Raw genomic sequence first — 27,426 nt, forward strand, 5'->3', positions numbered from 1 at the left:
ATATTCGTAAAGAGGAAAAGGAAGCGTGGCAAAACTATCATTTTCATAAGGGCTACCCTGCCCATCAATGATAGGGGGAGGCTAATCCAGTGCATAACGTCCTCTTCCAATTTAGAAATCGCAACCCCGTAATTCTCTTTGAGGACCACCTCTGAATCTGTGTGTAATTTGATTCCTAAATATCGCACCGCATCAGTAGTCCACTGCAGGGGGTATTCTGGTTCTATAGGCTTTGTGGCGGGAGTTAGGGGAAACATGACAGATTTGAGCCAGTTAACCCGTAGGCCAGACAGAGAGCCAAAGAGAACTATCTCCCTCAATACTGGTGCGAGGTTGGTATCCGGCTCACGGACATAAAGCAGTGTGTCGTCCACGTACGTGGAGACAATCAGGCGAAGGTTCGGGAAGCGTATACCTCTATGGCTGTGGTATTCCCGAAGGGCGCACGCCCGGGGCTCGGCTACCACGGCATAGAGGATAGGAGACAAGGGGCAGCCCTGTTGCAAGCCTCTGTGTATCCTTATAGGTTCGGTGACCAGAGTGCCTATTTTGATACGTGCTGTGGGAGCATGGTACAATACCGCGAGAAGTTGTAAGAACACCTCACCAACCCCCATGCGCGCGAGAACTTGCCGCAAGAAGGGCCACACAACGGAGTCGAATGCCTTCTCCATGTCTAAAAATACCGCTATGGCAGGAACTTCCGATCTAGTATGCTGCAAGGCCGCAAAGACCGTACGGAAGTTATATGTCAAATTTTGGCCAGGTACTAAGCCGACCTGCTCCGGGGCTACCAAGGTCGTGACGAGGGGCAGCAGGCGATTGGCCAGCAGTTTCGCAAAGATCTTTGTATCCACATTCAGCAATGACAACGGACGGTAGGAGGCGCATTCGTCCGGTGGTTTATCCGACTTGAGGATAGCAACTATGATCGCCTCCCTCATCGTAGGGGGCATCACCCCTGAGGTACACATGTCCTCATACAGGATGAGCAGGTGCGTTAACAGCAAATCTATGAACGCCTTATAAAAGGCAACAGTGAGGCCGTCCCCCCGGTGCACTGCCCGCCCTCATACCAGAGAGCGCCAGCAATATTTCGTCCTGTTCAATCGGTCGCATCAGAAACTCCCTGTGCCAAATTGCCAGCCATGGTAGTTTAATATGCGTTAAATATTCTAGAATTTGTTTGTCTGGGCTGCAACCCCTGGAGGAATATAAATCAGAATAATATTGTCTGAATTGCTCCGCCACTTGGACGTCCGTGAGGAAAGTATCCCCAGTGGATGATTTGATTTCCGGGGTTGCAGAGGCATCCCTGCTCCTTCATAGGAGGCGTGCCAGTACCGCCCCCGGATGCTCCCCCCTCACCATAAGTGTGAGCAGTGGCATATTTCCCAAGATGCTTAAGTTCAGCATCTGCCTCCTCATTGTATTCCTGCAAAGTCTGTGCCAGTTCCGATCCAAGCACCTCATCCGGACCGGCTAACAACGAGGTTTCCAACCTTTTTATCTTACACTCCAGATCAGACAGCCAGGCTCGAATTAATTTAAGGACCCCCGCATGTTTAGAAATTGTAAACCGCCCCCCCCCCCTCCCCCCCCGAATATACACTTTGAAAGCTTCCCACACCGTTTGGAACGAATCTACCGACCCCACATTTACCTCGAAGAACGACTCTATAGCAACAGACATCTCCTCCTTAAAGGCGGCGTCCGTTAGGGAGTAGGGCGGGAAGCGCCACATGAAGGGGGCACACGCTGTTTCGGAGCTGCAAGAACCAACAAAAAAGGAGAGTGATCCGAATAGGTACGTGGCAAGATCGTGCTAGACTGAATGCGTTGCATTAATTGCCTGGTAGCAAACCAATAGTCAATCGTGGTATGAGCATTATGAATAATGCGTGTACCCTACCTGTCCCGCATGTCTAGTGTGCCAAACGTCGCACATGTCTAACCGAAGTAACGAAGTGTCGACGACGCTAGCCGAAGCAGACACTCGCCTGTCTGGACCGTCCGGCCTATCCAACGCAGGGCTGTCCAGTGGTAAATGTGTCTCCTGGAGTAGGGCTATATCAACATTATGTCTGGGTAAACAGCTCAGTATCTTCTGAGCTTTCCTAAAGTCGTTCAGGCCGCGCACGTTCCCAATGAGCACTGCAATCGTATCAGGGCCAGTGTCTGTGTGTTGTTCAGTCCTATACGTCATAGGGGGGATGAGTGTACGTGTGGTTTGGTACTTTACGCAGCAGATCTAAACATCAACGGCACTGCCCACCAGGAGCACTCACTACAGAAACATTGCATATGTCAGTCTCAATACATTCCCCCCCCCCACACCCACTTCAGGTCGAACCCAACAGGGCCTCAGAGCTGGAACACCCCTTCACATACATTTTGATAGAAAACATCAATTACAATTTTTTTAAATTTGCTGCAAAGAACCCTCACACCCCCGCCCACGTCAGATCAACCCCAGCTTGGCCACGTCTCAACCCCTCTGACCCATAAGGTCTACCCACCCCACCCCTAAAAACAGAAAGAGCACTCCCCAGTGTGATTCACGCGTGGGTGGATGTTGCTCAGTAGTCAGACAGAAATGTTCGGTTTAGTTAAGGCCACACTCCGTACACCGTCAGGTGGATATTATGCAACTGCGCTGTGTCACTCCCCTCAGGCTCCAACTAACAGAATGTGTAAAAAATGTACCCTATGGGCAGATCAGTCAATAAGACATCCGTTCCAGGGATACCAAGTTCCAGACGACATTCCTAGGCCGCCCTAGCCACGCAGGACAACCCCCCCCCCTCATCTTAGGAGAACTAGCACTCAGGCCAAGGGTCTGCACCGCACCACCCAACAGACAGGACGCCTCCGACACAGGCATCAGGTCAGTAGAATTGTGCCGCAGAGGAGACCTGGACCATGAAACTGTCTTAGTGGACCACTATGGGTGCGTCAGAGGAAACCAAAATCACTGTCCCATGTTCCCCATCATTGCCCCATCCGCCCCCCACCCCGCCCGCCAATCCAACACTTAGATATCAACTAGGCATCAGTTCTGTTCCTCCATCGTGTCGCCAGTCACCTCATCCGGCCAATGCTTCTCCGGACTATGTCTCTGCTCCTTCGACCATCCTTTCATGGCTACCTGTAGGGCCTTTGGGTCCGTAAAGATGTGGGATTGGCATTGCCTGTTGACACGTAGTCTCGCCGGGTAGAGCATGGCATAGTCCGCCCCCATATCCCAAACTTGTCTCTTCAGCCGAGCGAACAGTCGTCGAGCCTCCTGGACCCTCGCTGTGAAGTCATGGAACAGAGATATCGTGGTCCCCTCATGGCGCAGTGGTTGTTTCTCTCGAGCCAGCTCCAGCGCTACGTCCTTATCTTGGTAGTTGAGTAGCTTGGCGATGATCGGTCTAGGAGCCACACCCGGAGGAGGCCTCGGCCCCAGAGAGCGGTGTGCCCTCTCCACCATGAACATGTCAGAGAAGGAAGACTCACCAAGCAGAGTTTTCAGCAAGCGTTCAATATATAGTTCCATGTTGCACGTTTGTGTGTTTTCCGGCAGGCCCGTGATGCGCAGGTTACAGCGTCGAGAGCGTGCCTCCAAATCTTCTGTTTTGCCCTGCAAGAGCATCATAACCCTGCCCAGCTGCTTATGTTCAATGTCCAAAGTAGACTGCGCCTCCTCCATTTCTGTTAGCCTGCGCTCCGACATGTTGAGTCGCTCTGCATGCTTGTCCAGCCTTTCCGCCATACGGTCTATTCTATAGGTTAGCGCGTCCAGCTGACGCGATACCCCCTGCAGATTCTTTTCCATGGTCAGCAGTAGTCCGCGAATGTCTTTCCTAGAGTCAGCGTCTGGCTGATCCCGATCTCTGGCTCCGTCCTCGGAGGAAGCATCAGTGGATTTGGATCTCTTCTGATCGAACAACAGTTTCGGTTGTGCTCTGTCCACCCTACCCATCTTGGCTTCCAGAGACACCAACGCCCTCGCTGTTCTGTATCTTCGTAAAAATGAGCCGCAGCGCCAGCAGACAGAGACCAGGCCTCGCTGCAGTCAGGGGCTTTCATTGCCAGAAATACTGCACGTCTACGCCCCACAGGCAGAGCTCCTCCTTACCGCCTAGAACACAGTGTCCCTGGCCTGTCTTTGCGTGCACCGATGAGAAGGTAAGTCCGTTAGGCCATCAGCAGCAGCGGTAGGGGGCCCCCGTAGAGAACACTCCGGACAGCAGCTAGTGTCCCGCGGCACCACTCCGTCCTCCAGGGGGTATCAATGATGGCACTTCGACCCCGTCCAGAGAGGGCCTCGCAGATAGAGACAGCACCCCAGGTTACCAGTCCAGCTCCCCACTATTAATTCCAGTAGTGCGGGAGTGACATCAAAGGCACAGTTCGGCCTCCCGCTAGGGCATCAAAGTATCCAGCATGCAGGGGAGTCTCAGGCCTCACCAACAATGTCTCAGTGGATTCCTCACGCTCAATCTTCCACAGAGCCTTCCCCGGAATTGCGCCTAGCGGCACCGCCGACTCAAAGACAGACCTGCCCCAACCGCAGGCTCAGCAGCATCAGGGAATGCGTATGCCAAAATGGCGGCCACGTGGCAGTGGCAGCCGAGCCCAACCAAGGCCAAGCAGCCCGGTGTGTTAGAAGGTGAGACTCACAGCCGATGCATAACTCTGGGCGTCCACCGGTTGTTTCTCATGAAGATCGCGGCACCTGCAATCTCCGCAGGCTCCACTCCTCTGGACTTCTCGCGCTACAAGTCCCGCTCCAGCGCAGGTGTCCAGTGCGCCATCCAGTGCCTCTGTGCGTTCTGCAATGTCGTAGCCAGAGGGAGGGCGCCTATGGCCGAAGCACACTGCCGAGCTGCAGGCCAGGGGTGCTCTGCGCCCATATATGGCAGCGCCACTTGTGTGCCGCTCTATCGCTGTCTGCGACAGGCCCAGGCAAGCACTGCCCCGGTTCCAACGCGAGCTCGGCGTCCAAGACCCAGTCAGGCCGCCATACGCCAAGCGCTCTAATTTCGGCCTGGAGTGTGACAGAGCGGCCGGGAGCGCCGCAAAACGGCTCAGCGTGACTCTGGAGTACTGAAATCACCGGTGTCTGGCGCTAGCTCAGTGCAGCTGCAGGATGGCTTCAGGATAATAAGACGGTTCCACGGAGCTCTCGGCTCAAGCGGCCATCTTGGTCGCGAGCAAGCTCAGCCCCACCTCCCCCCCCCCGGGAAAACCCTTCTTCAGGGGTATCGTGACATGTGCTTATATGTCTCAGAGTAAGACACTTTTCAAAATCTCCACTCTTATTTCATCCTATTTCTAGCTTGACTGTCTTTGTCGATGGAATAAGCAGGAGCATTTCGCGGTTTCTACCGTGAGATGGAAAAAAATGGGATGAAATAAGAGTGGATATTTTGAAAAGTGTCTTACTCGGAGACAAATTAGCACATGTCAAGATACCCCTGAAGAAGGGTTTTTCCTGGAATGCATTGGGTGATTTCCAATTAAGCCTGACATGTGGAAACATTCATCATTCCTGTGCCTATTTGAACAATACTCAATTGAAATGAAAATGAGTAAAATGAGTTGAAGAAAACAAAGGACTAAAGAGGATGAATTATAATGGAGAAAATTGTGGAATAAGTGAAGAGTTTTATGAATTTAATTAATTGGATTTGTTTTGAGGTTAGCTGTGCAGCTTGATGGGGATGGTAATGTGGTGCCCGAGTGTTCTCACTCTGAGACCTCCTCAGGTGACTGTGCAAGATCAGTTGAAACTCCTGCAGACTGAAGTGCGGGACCTCAAGGCCAGAGCGGAGGATATGGAGTGGCACCCTAGGCGTAATGATATTTGTTTCTTGGGTTTTTCCGAGAAAGCGGAGGAGCCTAACAGGGAGCTATTCCTTGAGGACATGATGACGCAAATGGTACTGGCTGGCCGTGTACATAAGTTCTTCTCAGTGAAAAGGGCACAATATATATTCCTGGCCTCCCTCCGGCTTTAGAGGCCAATCCGCGCCTGATGATTGCACGTTTACTCAGCTACAGGGACATCTTGTCTGATTTCAGAAGTTAAGCAACGTCTGGCCTGGTTAGTACCTGGACGGGAGACCACCTGGGAATACAAGATACGGTAGGCATTTTGTTTTGCTTTAGGTCAATGAGGGTGGCGTGTCTCTGTTACTATGGCCAGCACTGAAATAGGATGAAAAAGCTAAGAGCCCCAAAGTAAGTGCTCTTCATGCCTACGGCTAAACCATCCTGAAAGCATCTGATCTTGTCTGATCTCAGAAGTTAAGCAGGGTCGGGCCTCGTCAGTACCTGGATGGGACACTGCCTGGCTATACCAGGTGCTGTAGGCTTTTTTTTTGTTTGTTTTAATTTAGGTGAATGAGGATGGCTAGTCTCGTGTACTATGGCCAGCACTGAATAGTAGAATGATAAAAGCTATGATCGCCAAAGTCAGTGCTCTTCATGCCTACAGCCACACCCTGAAAGCACCTGATCTTGTCTTATCACAGAGGTTAACCAGGGTCGGGCCTCATTAGTACCTGGATGGGAGACCTGAGAATACCAGGTCCTGTAGGCTTTTGTTTTGTTTTGCTATAGTTGAATGAGGGTGGCTTGTCTCACTTACTGTGGCCAGCACTGAAGTAGAATGAATAAAGCTTAGAGCCTCAACGTCAATCCTCTTTATGCCTAGGGCCAGAACACCCTGAAAGCACCTGATCTTGTCTGATCTCAGAAGTTAAGCTGGGTTGGGCCTGGTTAGTACCTTGATGGGAGACCGCCTGGCAATAGCAGGTGCTGTAGGAATTTTTTTGCTTTAGGTGAATGAGGGTGGCGTGTATCGCTTACTATGGCCAGCCCGAAGTCAAAAGAAAATGCTAAGAGCCAAAGTCATCGCTCCTCATGCCTAACGCTAAACCACCTGAAAGCATGTGATCTCGTCTGATCTCTGAATTTAAGCCGGGTCGGGCATGGTTAATACCTGGATGGGAGACCGCCTTGGAATACCAGGTGCTGTAGGCTTTTTAGTTTTTGTTTTGTTTTGTTTTGCTTTAGGTGAATGAGGGTCGCTTGTCTCGCACACTATGGCCAGCACTGAAGTAGAATGAAAAAAGCTAAGAGCCCAAGGTCAGTTCCTCATACCTACCTCCACACAACTCTGAAAGCACCTAATCTCGTATGATCTCGAAGTTAAGCGGGGTCGGACCTGGTTAGTATCTGGATGGCAGACCGCCAGGGAATACCAAGTCCTGTAGGTTTTTTGTTGTTTTGCTTTAGGTGAATGAGGGTGGCCTGCCTCGCTTACTATGGCCAGCACTGAAGTAGAATGAAGAAAGCTTAGATCCCCAACGTCAGTGCTCTTCAAGCATAGAGCCAGAACACCCTGAAAGCACCTAATCATGTCTAATCTCAGAAGTTAAGCAGGGTTGGGCCTGGTTAGTTCCTGGATGGGAGACAGCCTAGGAATACCAGGTGATGTGGGCTTTTTTATTTTTGCTCTACGTGAATGTGGGTGACTTGTCTCATGTACTTTGGCCAGCATTGAAGTAGAATTAAAAAAGCTAAGACCCCCAAAGTCAGTGCTCCTCATGCCTATGGCCATACCACCCTAAAAGAACCTTATCTCGTGTGATCTCAGAAGTTCAGTAGGGTCAGACTTTGTTAGTACCTGTATGGGAGACCGCCTGAGAATGACATATGCTGTAGGTTTTTTTCTTCCTTTTATTGCTGTAGGTGAATGAGGGTGGCATGTCTTGCATACAATGGCCAGCACTGAAGTAGAATTAAAAAAGCTTAGAGCACCAGCGTCAGTGCTTTTCATGCCTAGGGCCAGAACATCCTAAAAGCACCTGATCTCAGAAGTTAAGCAGGGTTGGGTCTGGTTAGTACCTGGATGGGAGACAGCCTGGGAATACCAGGTTTTGCAGGCTTTGTTTGTTTTGCTTTAGGTGAATGAGGATGGCTTGTCTCGGTTTCTATGGCCAGCACTGAAATAGAATTTAAAAAGTTAGAGCCCCGATGTCAGTGCTCGTCATGCCTATAGCCAGAACACCCTGAAAGCACCTGATCTCGTCTGATCTCAGAAGTGACCCAGGGTCAGGCCTGGTTAGTACCTGGATGGGACACCACCTGGGAATACCAGGTGCTGTAGGCTTTTTGTTTTGCTTTAGGTGAATGAGGGTGGCTTGGCTCGCTTAGTATGGCCAGCACTGAAGTAGAATGAAAAAAGCTAAGATCCACAAATTCAGTGATCTTCATGCCTAGGGCCATAAAACTCTGAAAACACCTGATCTCGTCTGATCCTAGAAGTTAAGCAGGGTTGGTTCTTATTAGTAGCTGGATGGGAGACTGCCTGGGAATACCAGGTGCTCTTTTTTTAGTTTTTTAGGTCTCGCCTGACCAAGCGCATGCTACCAGGCCAGCCTAGAGCTACAGTGCATGTGTGCGGGCGCGCTGCGCTTGACGCGATTACTTTCGCTTTGAAGTTTGATCGCGATCGCAATCACTTTCGCGGTCGCACGGCCGCTTGTTTACTTTGTGTGCAACTTTTCTCATGTGCTTCTCCCTTACTTGCCACGCCATGTGCTTCATGTTGTTCTTTCCCTTGTGTGCCTCTCCCCTCGTACCATGCTGCTCTTTCCTCATGTCTATCTCCCTCAGCACTCTGTGTTGCTCTCTCGTGTGCTGCTTTTCCCCGCCTCCCCCAAATCCAGCTTTGTTTTGTTTGATTCCCCCACCTGCTCCTCTTTTGAACCTCCCAACCCCAATACCCGTGAACCTATTTTTGAAAATATATTTTTAAGGGGGTGCACGGCAACAAATTGCTGGTTGCCCCTTTTCTTTAAAAATATGCGCATTCATACTACTTCAGTTTCATTGTTTTCATTTACCCATCCTTCACTCTTTTAACGTTGTCTCCACATCTGATGTTTATATTGATCAAGTCATGATAGAAAGCATCTTTGACCAGGCGTGTAGAGTGTCAAAAATCTCTCTCCACGATTGGGTTTCAGACTTCTGAGGAAGGGGTGCTGAGACGTAGGAATAGGCCTAATTTACTTACAGCGGAAAACGTTGTTTCGTATGTGGGTGCCAGGTACACAAAGTGCTGTGAATACATCCTGGCTCATGGGCGATGCAAGCCTACTATGCTATGCGAAATCACATTGCTATTGGACTAAGGGTCCAAAAGAAGCTGTCACAGTATGACATCGTTGCTCATGACTTGGGCGTCTTCTCGAAAAGTGGGCCAGCCAGCAGGTCACCTACGTTTTAGAAGAAACTTCCTTCCGGTATGTGAATTATCTGAAAAAAATGATTGGCGCAAAAAGCTGGCTTTGTTCCACACAAGTAGAATTCACAGGCAATAATGACTTGCTGTGAATAGAATATAACGTGATTGGTTGGTTTTTTTTGTGTTTTTTTTTTATGAAAATCAAACAAAGTGCACATTTTTTACAGACTTATTTTAAAAGTCTTGTAGTGTACACCTTAGCTGTGTTTAACTATTTCTCATGTAATAACCATTGTTTGGGCAGGAATTTTCAAAAGCTTTTTTATAGGACCTCGTTTTTTTAGTGAAAGTGTGCAGCATTATTTTACTACATTCGCCTGGAATTAGAGTCACTGAAATTGAAGGGGATTGCAGCAATTGCATCATCACGCTCCATTGGACCACATGTACTTCCGGTAACGTCTCACTTCCTTCAGTTTGCTGCTCGGGAGTTAGGGGTAGGGCAGAAAAAAGCTTAAAGTACACAAAGTATTCTTTGCTCAGTATTTTTAGGTCGAGCCTGCAAGAGCATGCGCTAGCACATGCGCTCCTACTTGCGGGACTCTTGTATCTAATAATGGGCTATGAACCCACCCATAGCTTACCATTCATTGGCATTATTGTCGCTGTTCTTTGCTGCCTTCTCATTGGGCAGCACTGGTCATGCGTCACTTTCTTTTCTCTGTGGCGCGTGGACCAAGTACAGATTAATCAAGTTTAATTAGTGTGCCTCCGATGGCCAGCTGTTGCTCACGTTGTGATTGAGGTACTATTTCTTTTTCCTCCTATAATTCATTTGCTCTCCACACATTCCTGTTGTTTACAATTGCTCATTCATTTATCTTTTTGTATTTTTCTCTCCACGTTAGTTAACTTTGTTTTAAATTTCACAGAACTCTCCATGCAACTTTTTTTGTTGCTGCCTCAATGTTATGTTATGTTAATAAAATGTATTGAGCGCACGAATTCCCAGAGGTTTCTTGGCGCTAGGACAGAGGTGAGCCCAGAAAAAGATCTAATTCTGGAATAGCCAGGTTTTTAGACCCTGAAAGAAGTCAGTGAGCAGGCATTTCTGATATCAATTGGAAGTGTATTCCATAAGTTTGCAGTGCCATAAGATAAGCTACAGCCTCCCCAACATGTGGTTCAAATTCTTAGAACCCTCATAAGTCTGGCACCAGTGAAGCATAGCTGCGTGACCGGATGGTACCAAGAAAAGAGAGTTTTGAGAAGCACTGGTCCGGTGTTGTTCAAGACCTTGTAAGCGAGAATACCGCCTTGAACCTAATACGATGAGCTACCGGAAGCCAGTGTAGTCTTCGAAATTCCTTAGCTACTGACTCGTATTTAGGGACATTCAGTATTAATCTTGCGGCAGCATTTTGTATCATCTGTAGTGTTTTTAAGGTATTGTTTCTGCATATTCAGGTAGAGACCCATGTGGTTCTTCGTCAGGAGGTTCTCTATAGCAAAGACTGTAATACAACAATCTTAACGGTGGCGTCTGGCACAGATCGGAGGTGGGGCTAAAGAAAAAAATATATACTTACCTCCTCGACGCATCTCTCCACCGTCGCCTCTCCTGCCCGGAGCAGGAAGCACCCAGGCTTCCCTAAGCTAATCACAACGCTGCAATGCAGCGATGTGATTGGTCTGAGCACTGTGGTTCAGCGCTCAGCCATGGAATGGGAGCCTGGGCATGTTCACAACCCAGGCTGTATTGCAGCCTGGGTGGAGAACATACAAAGTGTGCATGACTGTTTGGCCGGCCCTAGGCGGCCGGCCAAACATTTATACGCACTTACAGAGTGCCCACCACTCCTCCCCCTTCTATGAGAGCAGAGCAGCCCCGCAGAACAAAGCTGCCGCAGCAGGAGAAAGTAAAATGATAATAACAAATTATAATCATTTTATTTTTCCTTTATTTACACTGCTGAAAGTAGTGGGGCGACGCTCCTCTGCCTTAGTGGAGGAGCCTCCACTGCAATCTAATGCAATATATGGGCAGCCTGTAAAATGTACCTACATTTACAATTTGCATTAATAAGGACGCGTTTAAAATAAAGTCCTTTCATTCATCGGACATTTACAATTGACAAAGTTACATCGGCTCTGCTTTTAATCTTTCTGAAGAGCCGCGACCCTGATTGTATGGCTTTACACATTAGCATACTATTTTAAATCCCCAAATTTGTTGTGTGCTTGATGTACCTTTACTTCCCAGTTTTTTCATGACCCTTCTTTGTGCTTCTTTTCTTATCCTACACACCACATTTGGTATGTTTTTTCAGCTTCAGAGTTTCCAAATGCATTGATGTTTGAAACGAGGTTAAGATATGCAGAATGAAAAAAACACAAAGAATCGCACACGGAGTTCGCTGCTGCCGCGGTCTGCAGAGGCGCGCATACTGCCCGGGTGGGGGGCCGGACGGGGGGGCATGATCACTCTGCCCTGCCCGGCCGCTCCCTCTCCGGCACGGAGGAGCGCCCTGCACACAGGACAGGCGGGTGCGAACATGGGCGCCGGGGAATTCCGGCCTTCTTGACGGCCCTCTTTCTTTCCCCCCCCCCTGGCCTGCGGCTTCCCGCGCACGCTACGCAGTCCCACTGTGCCCCGCTTGGCGGATGATGGCCCTCCTGCTCTACCGCAGAATGATCTCCTCCTCCCTTCTTCCCCCTTCCCCTTGACCCCACCTGAGTTTACGACCCTAACCTTGACACCTCCTATTGCCACACATACACGGGAACCAGTTTATTTATAGGTTCAGTTCCCAGACCGGATCCTTACCTATCCACAGATAACGAGCGATAGATGCGTCGTGCGGCGCCCCTGAGGCGCTGCCCTCCCTAGCGCGCCCTGCTTACAGATGACAAAGTGACGTAGACACACACTCCCTGTCAGGGGCGGATGCACCCGGAGAGTGTGGCAAACTCTTGCCCTGGGCGCACTGTGTGGCATGCCGGGTGCGCGCTGACACTTGGCGGCCTGGGAGGTGCGGCGTTGGAGGGACGGATGCGCGCCGTAGTACACGCATAGATATGGACTGCGAAGCTGCACACTAGGCTCGCCGGATCTACGCGTTGCCATATATGTCGCAGTGAGCTATACTGCAGCATCCTTGTCGTGCTTCAGCCCACACTATGAGCATGACGCTGGCGCTCGGCTGCTCGGAGGCCTTTACACTTTGGGGTAACAGCGGTGTCCTGTAAGACTACAGATCAGGGCCTGGGTGGCAACCGACATAGCCGCGGAGTGGGCTGGACCACAGCGCCACCCTCTGTCGCCGAAAACACACACCAGGGACACCACAAAACAATAAAAACACACAAACAGCGCCGCAAATCTACTCTCTTAACAATGCACGCACCTCCTTTCTGTACACATGTTAACCTGCACAACGCCGCCGGACCTCCGGGTTGTCGGCTGAATGGCTGTGTCCTACCATCTGGAAGCGTGCGTTTTGTTTAACTGCTTCGCCACCTGGACGGTGACTGTGCATTGTAAGATGATGCAACTGCAAATAATAAAGGTTTTAAAAAAAAAAAATGAAAAAAACACAAAGAAAAAGAGATGACTTTACGAACAAGGAATAATTGCACATATAATCCATAAAATAAAGAAGTTGCAAAGAAAAAAGCATAAATTTGATGAATCATCTGTGTGATGCCCCACGGGACAGTTTGCTAGATAGCTCAGATGTGCCCACCTGACCACAGTGTGCTATGTTGTCATATGGGAATGTTTCTATGTTGTCATATGGGAATGTTTCCTGAGTATGCTTGCCGCTATGGCTGAGAAGCGGTGTTAGCGGTGTTTGGGGTAATAGTGCCTTGACTTTTATGTATAGTGCTTAATATCGCACATCTGCTATTTCTAAACTATGTAAATAACAGTTATGATTACCCAATACAAAGGCATTTCATTCACTGACCTGCAGATCGATAGAAGGCTGAGTCAGCCTTATTGGGATTGAAACTCATGATCTAAAGATAGCGCATTCATCAGCAGCGAGCATTCAACTCATTGAGGCATCCTGCCCACATTTATTGATGCATTGCCAAGTTAGAAGCTTGTGTCATCCGCTAAAGCACAGTAGGGCTATGGACAGAAGGATGGTGCACGAAATATCGACTTTGGCTTTCCACGAAGAGGCATAAAGCAGACACGAGTTGGCCATGTTTTTATTGTAGTATATTTTTGAGGCAGGAGAATTCGTCTGGCCACAGGTATTATGAGGCATTTACTGTGTTATATAATTGTTATATTGCTCTTGGAACAGGAGTGGTACTGCTGCCTCAGTAAACATATTTTGGATTTTTCTATGCTATGGAGGTTTGTGTTTTTCTTTCTCTCTGACCACTTGGGCATGACCGCGTGCCATACACCAATCCCTGTCAATACGATCTACCAGTCACATTACAAATGACAGCCACAAAAATCATAATGCTTTGTTCGTGTTGCTATTGAGTGTGTTCGGCTCGTCTAACCTCACGCCTATTCTACTTGGAAATTCCTTTCACACTCCTTGAGCCCACTGCATGCCATGGTGTTCACAGAATGGTCAAAGAGGTGGCCTTCCTTTTTTTTCGGATGATCCTGGTATTCTGCTTTTTATGACAAATGCGCCTTCTTTTGTCTGGCTCAAGTCCTCATGTCATTGTTTAAAAATAAATTATATATATATCCAAAAACGTTTTCGAGTATAGCACGCTCTGAGGTCACAGATATACAAGCCAACGCTTCAAATTATAAAGGGGGTTTATTCAATTCATAAACCTTAACGCTCTTCTCGAAAACGTTGTTGGATATTAATTGCCGGTCTACTCCGCCGGTATGCGCGCCACATATATATATATATATATATATATATATATATATATATATATACCACCAGAAACCTTCCCATACGAGAGGAGCAAGCCCACACAGGTTCACAGGGGTTTTCCTCTTTTAATTCAGTGTCACAAGTGCGGCATGACCGGTTTCGGCTCCATTGCCTTTATCAAATGCCTCCATCACTGTTTTAACTCACACTGTCCACTTTAAATGTAGAGTGCCCCGCTTCGATTGGTGCAGACACTCTAGCAGGTAGGAAAGACTCCCGAACTCGGTGCTCCGAGCTCTTGCGCTGCAGGTACACTCACGTAAGTACTCTCCCCAGTGGGCGGTTCCTGCAGCTTCGCCTCACCTGCCTGGATGTTATCGTGGAGAAATTAAGGAAGCCCTGGATCCTTCATTCAGCCGCCATTAACCAACAAGATGCCCAAAACGCACTGTCCTTAGGTAAGAATAGTCGTTGTTCGTGAAGTCACAAATAGATTGAATTCGGCATAATCCTTTGATGGTTGGCGGCGGTTCGGCGTTCCCCAAGAACATTGAGAATGACCAAAGTTTTGCCACTGCTACCGCCGAACTGCTTCAGAATGGGGGCTTTGAGGTGCGCGTGGCCACACACCAACATATACCACCAGAAACCTTCCCATACGAGAGGAGCAAGCCCACACAGGTTCACAGGGGTTTTCCTCTTTTAATTCAGTGTCACAAGTGCGGCATGACCGGTTTCGGCTCCATTGCCTTTATCAAATGCCTCCATCACTGTTTTAACTCACACTGTCCACTTTAAATGTAGAGTGCCCCGCTTCGATTGGTGCAGACACTCTAGCAGGTAGGAAAGACTCTCGAACTCGGTGCTCCGAGCTCTTGCGCTGCAGGTACACTCACGTAAGTACTCTCCCCAGTGGGCGGTTCCTGCAGCTTCGCCTCACCTGCCTGGATGTTATCGTGGAGAAATTAAGGAAGCCCTGGATCCTTCATTCAGCCGCCATTAACCAACAAGATGCCCAAAACGCACTGTCCTTAGGTAAGAATAGTCGTTGTTCGTGAAGTCACAAATAGATTGAATTCGGCATAATCCTTTGATGGTTGGCGGCGGTTCGGCGTTCCCCAAGAACATTGAGAATGACCAAAGTTTTGCCACTGCTACCGCCGAACTGCTTCAGAATGGGGGCTTTGAGGTGCGCGTGGCCACACACCAACATATACCACCAGAAACCTTCCCATACGAGAGGAGCAAGCCCACACAGGTTCACAGGGGTTTTCCTCTTTTAATTCAGTGTCACAAGTGCGGCATGACCGGTTTCGGCTCCATTGCCTTTATCAAATGCCTCCATCACTGTTTTAACTCACACTGTCCACTTTAAATGTAGAGTGCCCCGCTTCGATTGGTGCAGACACTCTAGCAGGTAGGAAAGACTCCCGAACTCGGTGCTCCGAGCTCTTGCGCTGCAGGTACACTCACGTAAGTACTCTCCCCAGTGGGCGGTTCCTGCAGCTTCGCCTCACCTGCCTGGATGTTATCGTGGAGAAATTAAGGAAGCCCTGGATCCTTCATTCAGCCGCCATTAACCAACAAGATGCCCAAAACGCACTGTCCTTAGGTAAGAATAGTCGTTGTTCGTGAAGTCACAAATAGATTGAATTCGGCATAATCCTTTGATGGTTGGCGGCGGTTCGGCGTTCCCCAAGAACATTGAGAATGACCAAAGTTTTGCCACTGCTACCGCCGAACTGCTTCAGAATGGGGGCTTTGAGGTGCGCGTGGCCACACACCAACATATACCACCAGAAACCTTCCCATACGAGAGGAGCAAGCCCACACAGGTTCACAGGGGTTTTCCTCTTTTAATTCAGTGTCACAAGTGCGGCATGACCGGTTTCGGCTCCATTGCCTTTATCAAATGCCTCCATCACTGTTTTAACTCACACTGTCCACTTTAAATGTAGAGTGCCCCGCTTCGATTGGTGCAGACACTCTAGCAGGTAGGAAAGACTCCCGAACTCGGTGCTCCGAGCTCTTGCGCTGCAGGTACACATACAGTATATGTAAGTGATGGCAAATTGCAGACTAAACTATATCGAAAGGCCACGGATGGAAACACGTTACTGCATGCTACGAGTTTCCATCCAGCCAAATTAGTCAAGAGCATCCCCTATGGGGAATGTCTCAGAGCTATGCGCAATTGCAGTAATGAGCGGGATTTAGACAAAGAACTATCATGCCTTAAATCCCGCTTTCGAGCAAGAGGCTACTCTGAAGCATGCCTGAATCAAGCTGTCTTTAAAGTTAAAAAGACAAATAGAGAACAGATACTCTTTAATAAAGACAGCAAATCAGTTAAAGTCTTACAAACAGATACCAATCAATGTAGGTTTATCACCACTTACAATAAACAACAAAATTAACTAAGAACCATCATCTACAGACACTGGCACATTATCCGTAATGATCCTGTGCTAGGTAAACTTGTGAAAAGGAGACCTCAGTTCACCTTTAGAAAAGCTAGATCTCTCCATCAAGCTCTGGTTAGCAACATACTACCCAGTAACACCCCAAAGAGACCGATCAGCTCATGGTTGAGTAGAAGGGATGGGTTTATCAAATGCCTTAAATGTAAGGCGTGTATGTTCGGAAAAAATACTACCTGTTTTCCAGCAGGCTTTTCTCAGAAGTCTGAACAACAAATCAAGGGACAATATTCGTGTAAGACAGATTACGCAGTCTACGTGCTACAGTGCCCATGTGGCTTAAAATACGTAGGTTCCACCATCCTTCCTGTACACAAGAGAGTGCTGCAACATTTCGTGCCATTAAAAATGGGGATAAATCTTACCCCGTGGCCCGACATTTCGAACAGTACCACAACAAAAATGCTGAGGGTCTCTTTTACTTTGTTATCAATGCTATTCCAGTCAATAGTCGGGGTGGAAACCGGGAGAAAAAGTTGCGCAAGTTAGAATCCTGGTATATTATTAGACTTAACACCAAGATCCCACATGGTCTTAATATGGAAGAAGATCTACATACCCATTTGTAGGTTCCTCCCGTCTTTGTTTAACTCTTTTTTCAGGTTTTATTATATATAGTTTTTCTTTTTCTATTTTGACACTTATTTGGACAATGAGCAAGTAAAGACGTAATGTTGTGCATATGGGTTTTCAGCTTAATTTATGCTGTACATTTTGCCCACTGGGGCAGTATCTTATGCATTGCTTATTTGGCTAATTATTTTATTGGGTAATCGACTATTTGGTCAAACCAATATAATGGTTATGTCAATTTATGTTGACCTAATACTAATTTGGTTAAATGTAATTAGCATATGCTGAAAATGGACCACTATGGTCAAAACTTTTGTCAACCCTTTTCGAGCAACAATTGTACGATACAATTGTACAAATCGAATTGAATTAGGATGCAAGGAACTTATGCTGCTTTATTTTGCAACAATTCTGATGAATCATGTTTGTTAAATTTGGTATTTATCCTCAATTATTTCAATCTGTATGACGCACTATGTGAAACTACGAGTCTGTTGTCCAGTTTTATTGTTGTAGTTCACCATGTGACTTGTTCACATTCACAGTTAAAAAAGCCATGAAAACTTTATTGAATTGCTAGTGAACAAGCCTGCAGGACAGGCAAAACGCGTCTAGCATTTTCAGCTGGCATTAAATAATTTTGTGCACAGACACAGCGTCGATTGCTTTTTTGAGAAAGTTTGGCGGAAAAAAAAAAAATATATATATATATATTAGTAAGAAGTTCATAGAGAGAGTACGCTTTTTGACAGCCCGTTTAACTGTTGGCTTTTCCATGGTTCTCATGCTTCGCCATTGTTTGGATTGGCTGTTTATGCTGCTCCATGCATGTCTTCCACGTCTAGTTACTTTTTTTTAAATGCTTTCTTTTTTGGGGGGAGAGGGGAGATCTGGTTGTAAATTTCTGCCAGCCCCACTACCTTAAAAAAAAAAAAACACTTTTGCGCTACTTTAAAAAAAAATGCATAACCTGCTCCATCTCAGAGTGCTAAATGAAAAAAAAATTACCCACACCATTTTGTAGGTACACGTGTAACAGTGCACGAATATGTTTCATTATGCATGTACGTGGCTACAAAATCATACAACTTTACCTTTGTGCCTTTTCTTTAAATACTTTTTTTGGTCTATGCTGCACAACATCTTCACTGTGTTGGCAAAACTATTAAGTGCCAGGGGCGAGACCTATTGGCTTTGCCAATGCTTGTTGTTGTTGTTTTGCTTTAGGTAAATGAAGATGGCTTTTTTTGCTTTCTATGGGAGACTGCCTGGGAAGTCCAGGTGCTATAGGCTTTTTGTTTTGCTTGAGGTGAATGAGGGTGGCTTGGCTTGCTTACTATGGCCAGCACTGAAGTAGAATGAAAAAAGCTAAGAGCCCCAAAGTCAATGCTCTTCATGTCTACTGCCACACCACCCTAAAAGCACCTGATCTCATCTGATCTCAGAAGTTAAGCAGGGTTCAGTCTGGTTAGTACCTGGATGTGAGACCGCCTGGGAATGCCAGGTGCTGTAGGCTTTTTGTTTTGCTTTAAAGTGAATGAGGGTGGCCTGCCTCGCTTACTATGCCCAGCACTGTAGTGGATTGAAAAAAAGTTAAGAGCCCCAAAGTAATTGCTCTACATGCCTACAACCATGTCACCCTGAAAGTACCTGATATCTCTGATCTCAGTAGTTAAGCAGGTTGGGCCTGGTTAGTACCTGGATGGGAGACCGCCTGGGAATACAAGGAGCTGTAGGCATTTTATTGTTCTTTTAGTTTTGCTTTAGAGGATGAGGGTGGCTTGTCTCGCTTACTATGGCCAGCACTGAAGTAGAATGAAAAAGCTAAGGACTCCAAAATCCGTGCTCTTCATGGCTTCGGCTAAACCACCCTGAAAGCATCTGATCTTGTCTGATCTCAGAAGTTAAGCAGGGTTGTGCCGGGTTAGTACCTGGATTGGAGACCACCTGGGCATACCAGGTGCTGAAGGCTTCTTGTTTTGCTTTAGGTGAATGGGGATGGCTTGTCTTGTGTACTATGACCAGCACTGAAGTAGAATGAAAAAGCAAAGAACTCCAAAATCCATGCTCTTCATGGCTGCGGCTAAACCACCCTGAAAGCATCTGATCTTGTCTGATCTCAGAAGTTAAGCAGGGTTGTGCTGGGTTAGTACCTGTATTGGAGACCACCTGGGCATGCCAGGTGCTGAAGGCTTCTTGTTTTGCTTTAGGTGAATGAGGATGGCTTGTCTTGTGTACTATGGCCAGCACTGAAGTAGAATGAAAAAGCTAAGAACTCCAAAATCCGTGCTCTTCATGGCCTCAGCTAAACTGCCCTGAAAGCATCTGATCTCAGAAGTTAAGCAGGGTTGTGCTGGGGAAGTACCTGGATTGGAGACCACCTGGGCATACCAGGTGCTGTAGGCTTTTTTTGTTGCTTTTGGTGAATGAGGGTCGCTTGTCTTGCTTACTATGGACAGCACTAAAGTTACCTAGATTGGAGACCACCTGGGAATACCAGGCGCTGTAGGCTTTTTTTTTTGTTTGCTTTAGGGGAATGAGGGTCCCTTGTCTTGCTTACTATGGCCAGCACTGAAGTAGAATGAAAAAAAGCTAAGAGTCCCAAAGTCAGTGCTCTTCATGTCTACGGCCATACTACCCTAAAAGCACCTGATCTCAGAAGTTAAGTAGGGTTGGGTCTGGTTAGTCCTGGATTTGAGACAGCCTTGTAATACCAGATGTTGCAGGCTTTTTTTGTTTTGCTTTAGGTGAATGAGGATGGCTTGTCTCATGTAATTTGGCCAGCACTGAAGTAGAATGAAGAAAGCTTAGAGCATCAATATCAGAGCTTTTAATGCCTAGGGCCATACCACCCTGAAAGTACCTTACTTTGATAACTTTATTTCGGTCATAAGACCATAAAAGTGCACATAATGAATTACAATAGCACAATAAAACAATAAATAACATTTAGAATTAAAAAAATTTGAAAGAGATTAAACTTTAAGTCATCAATGTGAAAGTAGTTAGGTTAAAAACGTTTGTCTCCTACGCCACATGCTGTAAAGATAGCGGGATACAGCGAAGACAATGTTTGGATGAGTATCATAAACTAACGTCCTGCAAGCCTGCTTAACCCCTTGAGTGCCCATGACGAGATGGTCTCGTCATGGGCCGCGGTTGCGCTGTGCCCATGACGAGACTATTTCGTCATGAGCCCCGCCCGCTAATGAAACGCCCGGCACAGGGCGTGGAAAGGGCGGGGCACTCAAGGGGTTAAAGTGGCAAAATCCCAGGTTCCTACAAATGGGAATCAGCCAACATTTCCTAATTAGATGGTAAGCAGGGCAAAAAAGCAGCACGTGTGCAACAGACTCTGCTTTATAATTACAAGCAGGACAGCTTTCCGGGTTTTGTGTCTGTCACTTGGATGAAAAAGACCTAACCGGTAGGGTACCATACCTTAACTGAATGTACAATTTGCGGGCAAGTGGGGGTTCTATTTGATCCATGAATTCCTCAAGTTTAGGATCTTGTTTAACCATGAGGAATTCTAAGGTCAACCTACCCATAGCTGAGGAGCTCGAAAGAGAAGAAAAGTTTTTCATGGACACCAGAGAAAGGAGTTCCTTCCTTGGTATCCCAGGGCAACTTGCCTCCGGATTTGCCCATAATTCCGGGAGTCCTAGTTGGGTACAAAGTGCATTAATATGCAGTAGCCAGGGGATCTTTTTAAATTTAAGTGCAGACCAGATCTCTACAAATTCTAGTTTATATGAGGACAGTTCAGGCACTGACCACAGCCTCTTCCAGTACAAAATAGGTCTTGCACTGATGATCTCCTCTATTGGGACTAACCCAAGATCAAACCTAAGCGGGATCAACGGTGTGCTGGAAGGAAGCCCTAGAAGAGATCTTAAAAAAGATTGCTCAGCCCTTGAGAGAGACACTGACTGCTTATGTCCCCAGAGTTCGGCTCCGTAGATTGCAGCCACTCTTGCCTGTCGACAATAAATTTCAAGGGCGGGAGATACTGGGTTGAAACTCGATCTTTTAAAAACATTATTCAAACCCCCTGCCAATTGAACAAGCTTTAGCGTTGACTTGGCAATCTGGGCACTCCAACTGAAATTCTCCGTTAGGGTCACGCCCAAATAGACAAAGGTTTTAACTCTCTCAAGAGGAATATCAAATAGGACTGGGTTTGGACGCACCCGCTCAGGGGGGTTAAAGATCATGTATTTAGTTTTCCCCAGATTTATTTCAAGTCCTCTAGACTCACAAAACTTTGCAAAACCATTCAGTGTATTTTGTAAGCCCGAAGATGTTCTAGACAATAATAAGGTATCGTCTGCGAACATCAATGCGGGCACACGTCCTGATGCTAATTTAGGGGCGTCATTATTTACTATACAATTCAAATGGTCAATAAGACCATTAATGTAAAGGCTGAACAATGTGGGGGCCAGAACACACCCTTGGCGAACGCCTTTTTGAACGGGAAAACGGTCAGTAAGCTCACCGTGTTTACCACATCTTACTTGGGCGTAATTATTGGCATGAAGCCTAGATAGGACAGCCAATAAGTAAGGTGGAAGACCCAGGTCTGCCAGCACTTGCCACAATTTGGTTCGAGGAACTAGATCGAAGGCTGCCCGCAGGTCCACAAACACCAGGTAGAGGCTGCCACCCTCAACCAAGGCTGTTTTCCAGTACAAGACCTGCAGGCGAAAAATCTGATCTAGAGTGGAAGTACCAGCCCTAAAGCCTCCCTGAAATGTGGTCAAAATCCCGTTCTCCTCAGTCCAACCCAGGACCCTGTCCAAGAGTACCCTCCCCATTAATTTTTGTGAGGTATCTATAAGACTAATAGGCCTATAGTTGGAGGGAGTTAGTGGACAGCCCTTTTTAAAGACGGGTACTATTTCAGCCCCAAGCCAAGTATAGGGTACTTCACCCCCCTGTAAAATGCGATTGAATAAGACAACCAGGTAGAGTGCCCAAATCTTCGGTTGAGCCCTAAATAGGTCCCCAGGCAGTTTATCCAAGCCCGGCGCCTTGTTCGGAAGCATTTTCCCAATTGCTGTTTCCACCTCGATCAGAGTGAGGAGTTCAGAAGGGGCATGACACACTGGGACTAGAGAAAAGTCTGAGATGTCAACAGACAGACTATCAAGATCACGTGTCCCATACAGGTCACAAAAGTGACTTTCCCAAGTTGAGGCTGCGATATTTGGGGCAGGTGCAATAGAATGTCCACTGACTCCACTTGCGACAATAGACCAAAATAATTTAGCGTCCTTACGACTGAGCGCATGGCCCAACTGCTCCCACAGTTCAACCTCCCCTTCCTTCTTAGCATCACTGATTGCTTTTTTGTACAAGGAACGATTTGTTCTAATTGCTTCTCTATCCTTAGTTTTTATTACCAGCAGCAGGGCCTTTTTGGCTATACGGCAGGTTTTATTAAACCACCGAGCTGATACTGCACTTGGCTGCGTGACTCTTTTTACTGGGTATAGAATGTCCCTTAGTGCGATAACCAATTTGCCGTGGATATCAGTGGGGCTACCCAGAGACCCAACTTCCCCCATCTCTTCAATAAATGGAATTATTGTTCCATACAGTTCCGCCAGCTTGTTCTTGGACATTTGGAGTTCTGGCCACTTTACTCTCCTTCTACAATTTCTAATTGTCAATGGATCAATCACGAGGTTATCACCCGGGGCAGGATTTTTAAGTCCGCAGCTCCCTGGTTTAAGGGTCAGAACTAGAGCGTTATGATCACTATCCAACCTCTCAATGACCACAAATTCATAAAGCCTGTCTCAATATTTAGCTTCAATGAAGATGTAGTCAATAATTGAGGTATAGTTTGCTCTGTTGGACGTTGCTTTTCCAGGTCTGTCTGGCATCACCCTTCCATTACATGCTCGCAATGATGCAGCTAAAGAGAGAGACTGCAATTGCAGGACAAGGGGAGTCCATACCTTAACTAAAGGGGTCAGTGGATCAGGAATGTTCCATAATAAATCCACGTCATCGCAATCTCCCGTATTTGGATCCAGTAGGGGCTCGAAGTGGCAATTAAAATCCCCGCCCAGAATTACCACAGTGGAGGAGCCAAGTGACTGTAATAGTTTGGACAATACAGTAATAGCCTCTGATTCAAGGCCCCTCTTAGTAGGTCTTGAGTAAACATTTATCAGAGCGATACTCGGGCCATTCTCTACGTCCAATAGTACAAATTGTACATCCCGGGAGTCAGTTGTGATGTCCTTTGCCTTTACTCCCAAGTGGGAGCCAACCCACAAGGACAGCCCCCCCGAGGGCCTTCCCCTACTACTCTTACATGCCAAAATATCAAATGTTGCAAAGCCCGGAGCCACGCTCTCTTTAAGTAACCAGGTTTCTTGCAGCATGCAAATGTCAAAGGAGGTGATAAATGAACTCCACTCCGGATTAAGGAGTTTATTTTTGAGACCTGCCACATTCCATGAAATAATTTTAACACCTTCAACATTGGGAGATTGCTTAGTCGTTTGAGGATCCGGTAGGCCAACAGAATTGCTCAATATGGAAGACCCGGCAACCGCCCCCTGGCTAGATACACAATTAAAAGGGGGGCGTAGAATAAAAGAGTGGACGGTTGGTTCTGGAATCAAGATCCCCTTCAGTGGACTTTGTCGTTCCGTAGGATCAGGTTCACCATTTTGCAATAGCCCGAGATTTATTGATGGTTCAGACTGAATTTTGTCAAGGGGTAGTTGAGTCATTTGCCTCATCTGTCAATCGCAACCATCAAGGTTCGAAAGAGCCTCATATCGATTTGAGACATCCAATGGCGTAAATGGGACAAAATGATCCAACCTCCCAATACAATTCCCATAATTCCGTGGGAATACGGTGTCCCACCTTGAGATATTATCAAGGGTCGTTGATTGGGGATTAATTTCAAACATTTTTTGCTCGTTTATGCGAAGTGGACGAGAGTTGATCACAGGCATGGGCAAAGAAGGGCCCCCAAGGTAACGACCTCTACTCACTTGGTTTCTAGGGTAGAAGAAAGTTAACTCCAGGGGAATAATGGAAATACCAGGAGTCTCTGTAGGGCAATTAAGAATATGCCTTACCACCGCAGGGCCCCTAAAATTAACGACAATTAAGTCCCCATTAATGTCCTTCGCTCTGCTTCCCAGCCAGTCTAATCGGCGAACATGAAGTATTTCACCATTAATGTAATGGGGGAGTGGGCGATTTTGACGCGATAATGTACAACCTTATTTTTAAGCTGGAAAAACCCCTCCCTCTTACCATCTGGCAATTTAGGAACTCTCGCCAACACCACCACGTAGGGAACCGCTTCAGGTGGTAGTTCAACCTGAGGCTCCCTACAATTATTTCCCCTGACGATGCTAGGGCTCATACGCTCTTCAATACCCATATTTCTGATGGATACATCTGCCAGTGGATTCCTCACCTTGTGAATATCCCCTGCGCCAGCAACATTCGGAAACTTTTGTAGCAGTCCACGCCGATGTGGTCGAAGGCGACGTCACAGGGACACGGCTCCGCTCGCCACTCCGCTGACGTCACTGGCTCCATAAGAAGACCCCATCGGCGTGATGACGTCAGTTCCCTTTTTTCCACGCCGACGACGCCAACGGATTTCGGGAATCGTTACTGGTAGCTGTTCTGGTTACTTTGTATGTTTTCTGGATTTCTCTGTCTATCTTCTAAAAATGTCGACAAGGAAGTCTGGGTTTAAGCCTTGCCGAGAATGTGGCAAGCACATGTCCATCACCGACCCGCACGACGATTGCGTTTGGTGTTTGTCCTCGGACCATGATGTGGGAGGTTGTTCGAGTTGCAGGAAAATGAGCTCGAAGGCTCTTAAGGAGAGAGAAGCAAAGCTCTTTATCGCCCGGATGAAGAAGAAGGAGAAAAGAGGAAGAAGAAGATCCAGGTCGAGGTCGAGGTCGGCTTCCAAGTCGACTTCGGGACATGCTTCAAAGAGCAAGAAGCATAAGAAAAAGAGGAGGCATTCGTCGCATCATAAAGCTTCGACGTCAAAGTCGAAATCGCCAGCTCGACGTCGGAGAGAGTCAGTGTCTCATTCTCCTGTCCCGACTTCGCCTCCGGTGCCATCTTCTCCGGTGCCTTCGCCGGCTCCGGCTGAATCCCCGGTGCCGGTGTCATCTCCAGCGCCGGTTCTATCTCCAGATCCTGCAAGTCCTCCGGCTCCGTCTCCGACTCCGGCCCAGGATGAGGATCGTCAGGCTTCGGGTGAGTCTGTGACGCCGCTTGCTCCACCGTCGGCGCCGATAGGCCCGAGTCCGGTGCTACCTGACCAGTATCCTGCTTTCCCTACTCCAGGTCAGGACCCCTCGCATTATCTCAATGCAATGTATGGGGTGTTCTCACGGGCCATGTATACCTCTGGTGCACCTATGGGTCCGATGGGTCCGATGGCTTTCAATCTGGGAGTGCCGCAGGTTTACCCTCAAGCACCGTTTATGCCGTTCTTCCCAGCGACGCCGTCTTGGCAGCTGCCGGGGCCGAGAACATCGACGCCGCTTCCCTCTTCGCCGGCGCCGACTCGACTTCGTTCGACGCCGGCTGCTCCAGCTGATCCGCGTTCGATGCCACTGCCGGCGCCGTCGGATTCGAACACGGCGCCGCCGATGCCGCAGGTGCGGATCCGTTCGAGAAGGGAGGCGCAGAGAGTGCTGGAGGAGAGACGCTTTCTGATGGAAGAGGCTGAAGAGGGGGAATTGGTCGAATCCGATGAGGTGTTCGACGAATTGAAGGAGGCAAGTGGTCTGGATTTGTCTCCAGAGTGGGAGATCACTCCGCCATCAGACGAACCCTCTAAAGACGCAGCACCCTATCATGCAGTAATTAGAAAGGCTGCGGAGTTGTTGGACCTTCAATTGCCATCCACCGAATTCAATTCCAATATTTTAACTGAGGTGTTGCATTCTCCAACTGCGGTCTCAGAGCCTCTGTTGCCTTTCAACGAAGCAATTTTGGAACCTGTGCTGGATGTATGGCGCAAGCCTTTCTCAGCTCCTGCAGTCTCCAAGGTAGTCGCAAGAAGGTATAGGGTGGCTCCAGGGGATCCTGAATTTTTATCTTCACACCCTTCACCTGAAAGCCTAGTAGTTCAGGCGGCTTGTTCTGGACGGTCGAAAGGGGCATTTCCTCAAGTCCCAGGGGACAGGGAGGCAAAGAAGGTGGACCAATCGTCCAAGAAGGTCTTTTCATCAGCCAGTATGGCATTAAAATCTTCAAATGCGACTTGTCTGTTGGGGCGCTATATCCATGCGCTTATGGACTCGGCTAAAAAGTTGGCGCCAAAACTGTCAGAGGAGGATAGAGGAGGCTTCAATGAAGTTCTATCGGATGCCCAGGCGGCTGCTCGCCAGGTTATTCAGAGTGGCCTGGATACAGCAGACTCAGTTGCCAGGGTCATGGGGTCTTCAGTTGCCACCAGGAGGGGTGCATGGCTTAAGTCCTCCGAATTCTCTTCTGATGTCCAGTCAACTTTATTGGACTTACCTTTTGATGGGTCTGGTCTGTTCGGGAAGAAGGCTGATGCTGCTCTCGAGCGCTTCAAAGAGAGTAAGGCTACGGCTAGGTCGTTGGGCCTTCAATCCCAGCCGAGAGGTACTTTCAAGAGGTACAGAGGATTTGGAAGGGTGAGTTTTCGTTCTTATAGACCAACCCAGCAGCAGCAGCAGCAGCAGCAGCAACAGCAGCAAGGCTCCAAGGGATATAGAGGAAGACTTAGGGGTCGCTCACGTGGCCGGCAACTCTCCTCCTCCTCTTCCTCTTCCTCAGCCCCTCCCACCACCGCAAAGCAGCCCTAGATTCGACATTCCGGATCATGCTGGTCCTGTGGGGGGCCGGCTTACCCATTTTCTACAAGATTGGGATTCTGTAACTACAGATCTCTGGGTTCTGGATCTTGTAGAAAATGGGTACGCCCTTCCCTTTCGGGAATTCCCCCCAAATTACCCTCCTTGCCAAGGGGCTTGCTCGGAGGACCACCGTCTTCTCCTGCAGGAGGAAGTCCTGAAGTTGTTTCAGAAAGGTGCGATAGAGGTGGTCCCAGAGCAGGAGAGGGGTCAGGGATGCTACTCCCGGTATTTTCTGATTCCGAAAAAGGACGGCAGATTGCGTCCGATATTAGACCTCAGAATCCTGAACTTTTACCTGAAACAGGAAAAGTTCAAGATGCTCACCCTTGCACAGGTTCTTCAGGCGCTGAATCAGGAGG

The 27,426-nt window shown here is 47.9% G+C and overlaps 7 pseudogenes; all 7 read left to right on the plus strand.

Moving 5' to 3' along the window:
- Positions 1 to 6,246: 6,246 nt before the first annotated feature.
- On the plus strand, positions 6,247 to 6,365 carry LOC146861685 (5S ribosomal RNA; annotated as a pseudogene).
- Positions 6,366 to 6,700: 335 nt separating this feature from the next.
- LOC146861686 (5S ribosomal RNA) lies at positions 6,701 to 6,819 on the plus strand (annotated as a pseudogene).
- A 1,229-nt stretch (positions 6,820 to 8,048) lies between these two features.
- LOC146861687 (5S ribosomal RNA) lies at positions 8,049 to 8,167 on the plus strand (annotated as a pseudogene).
- Positions 8,168 to 18,562: 10,395 nt separating this feature from the next.
- LOC146861688 (5S ribosomal RNA) lies at positions 18,563 to 18,681 on the plus strand (annotated as a pseudogene).
- A 106-nt stretch (positions 18,682 to 18,787) lies between these two features.
- Positions 18,788 to 18,904, plus strand: LOC146861689 (5S ribosomal RNA; annotated as a pseudogene).
- A 114-nt stretch (positions 18,905 to 19,018) lies between these two features.
- Positions 19,019 to 19,137, plus strand: LOC146861690 (5S ribosomal RNA; annotated as a pseudogene).
- A 103-nt stretch (positions 19,138 to 19,240) lies between these two features.
- Positions 19,241 to 19,359, plus strand: LOC146861691 (5S ribosomal RNA; annotated as a pseudogene).
- The last annotated feature ends 8,067 nt before the right edge of the window (positions 19,360 to 27,426 follow it).

Source organism: Triturus cristatus, chromosome 3_1 (assembly GCF_964204655.1).
Source record: "Triturus cristatus chromosome 3_1, aTriCri1.1, whole genome shotgun sequence".
Classification (NCBI taxonomy): Eukaryota; Metazoa; Chordata; class Amphibia; order Caudata; family Salamandridae; genus Triturus; species Triturus cristatus.